Source organism: Octopus bimaculoides, chromosome 1 (genome assembly GCF_001194135.2).
Source record: "Octopus bimaculoides isolate UCB-OBI-ISO-001 chromosome 1, ASM119413v2, whole genome shotgun sequence".
NCBI lineage: Eukaryota > Metazoa > Mollusca > Cephalopoda > Octopoda > Octopodidae > Octopus > Octopus bimaculoides.
In genome coordinates this window covers 16,559,566-16,562,062 of record NC_068981.1, presented here as the reverse complement: position 1 = coordinate 16,562,062, position 2,497 = coordinate 16,559,566, and positions in this window count along the sequence as shown.

The window sequence follows — 2,497 nt, the reverse complement described above, 5'->3', positions numbered from 1 at the left end:
ACCACCACCACCACTACCACTACCACCACCATCACTACCACCACCACTACCACCACCACCACCATCACTACTGCTGCTACTACTACTACTACTACTACTACTACTACTACTACTATAATAATGATAATAGGACTAATACTAATAGTAATAATATGATAATAATAATGTGTAAAAAGATAAGCAACTGGAAAGCAGTAGGACCTGATGACGAGTCGACCAAAGCCTTGTGAGTGGATTTGGTACACGGAAACTGAAAGAAGCCCGTCGTATATATGTATATATATATATATGTGTGTGTGTGTGTGCGTGTTTGTGTGTCTGTGTTTGTCCCCCTAGCATTGCTTGCCGACCGATGCTGGTGTGTTTATGTCCCCGTCACTTAGCGGTTCGGCAAAAGAGACCGATAGAATAAGTATTAGGCTTACAAAAAATAAGTCCCGGGGTTGATTTGCTCGACTAAAAGCGGTGCTCCAGCATGGCCGCAATCAAATGACTGAAACAAGTAAAAGAGTAAAAGAGTAGGTGCCATAAATTGATCGCAGGACAATTTAACGCACTGATCAATGGAGAAGAAAAGATCTCGGGCTGGTTGACAAAAAGACGAACGGTATTCTGCCTCAATAATCCATCAAAGAGAAACGCTGCTGACAATTACAGAACAATTTCCCGCTTCCCATTAATGTAGAAGGTTGTGGTTAATGAAGAGAGTAGACGTTGGAACTAACAACAGGGCCTGAAAAAGACTGGTGCAAGTGTAACGGTAGAACACCTATGAAAAGCAGCATTGCTTGGAACTGCAAAAATTCTTTGCAGTGTTCTTGAAGCATGACCAGTGAACAAGTGTCAGCTTAGTCTACTGGCTGTGGACAGCTGACACTTTCCATCATAACCAGCAAAATAAGCTGTGAGTTTTCATATAATAATAATAACAATATTCCTTTCTACTACAGGCAGAGGGGGTGGAGGATTAGTCGATGGCATCAACTCCAGTATTTGAGTCGTACTTATTTCATCGACCTCAAAAGAATGCATGGCAAAGTCGACCTCGAAGGAATTCGAGTACAGAATGTAAAGACGGATGATATGCTGCTAAGCATTTTCTCCGGTTCGCTAACGATTCTTCCAGCTCGCCGTCTTAAAGATAACTGTAATGGTTTCAAATTTTGTTGCAAGGCCAGCAATGTTTTGTGGGGACGAACGGATCGATTATATCAAGCACGAAAGAATGAAAAGCAGACCCAGCTTGGCGGAATTTGAAGTCAGGATATAAGAACGGACGAAATACTGCCAAGCAAGCTAACGATTCTGTCAGCGCGCCCTCTTAATAATAATAATAATAATAATAATAATAATAATAGCGCTTTCTACTGAAGGAACAAGGCCTGACATTTTGGGGTGGGGAGTAATCGATTGCATCGACCTCTGTGTTCCACTGGTAATTTATTTATAGATCACGAAAGAATGAAAGGCAAATTCAACCTCGGTGGAATTTGAACTCAGAACGTAAAAACGGATGAAATTCTGCTAAGCATTTTGTCCGGTGCGCTAACGATTCGACCAGCTTGCTGTCTTAACAACAAGAACAACAACTAAAACAACAACGATAATAAAAAATAGAAATAATAATGAAAATAGCAGCAACAGCAGCAGCAGCTGCAGTAGTAGTAGTAGTAGTAGTAGTAGTAGTAGTAGTAGTAGTAGTAGTAGTAGTAGTAGATGTAGTACTTTTAGAAAGAGGTAGCTCTAAAAATGAAAAGGAGCAACATGATAGGAGAAGGGGAAAAGGGAAGAGAAAAGAAGAAGAATGTTAAATAGAAAATCGAAATTCAAAATGAATAATATGGAAAGGTGGTGTAATGGCTGGAAGGAAGTGGAAAAGTGATAAATTAGGAGTGGCATGGCGGCAGAAATTATAATTACCAATCCAATATTATATAATGAGTTGGCGAATTTTCCTTTCGGTTGTAAATCAGAACAGCTGCTACAACAGCAATAATTACGAAAATAATAGTAATAATAATGGAATATCGAAAGTTCCGTTGCATGGGCCGTTCCACTTTCTCGAAATAACAAACACATCTCGTATGAATTATAGCATGTTAGTTTTCTTATAGAAGCGCATATACATTTGATAATCTAGCCCTTGGTACACTATGTCAATCGGCGTAGACATGGCTGTATCGTTAAGGTTTAAAAGCTCGCTTTGGAATTACGTAGTTTCGTGTTGAGCCCCACGGCACGGCTGATTGGACAAGTGTCTTCTAAATTGTAAAACATAACTGCCACCACTACTACATGAACCCGAAGACTGCATACTTTAATGCGTGAAAGTAATTGTTCATTCAGAATACACATTTAATATTTTATCATTTCATTATATTATCTTATATTATATTATTATAAGATTGTAGATAAAACGTGAAAACCAGACAAAGCAGGAATTTCTTTGGTTATTATATTATTCTATGCACAATCATACACACCCGTGTATATATAT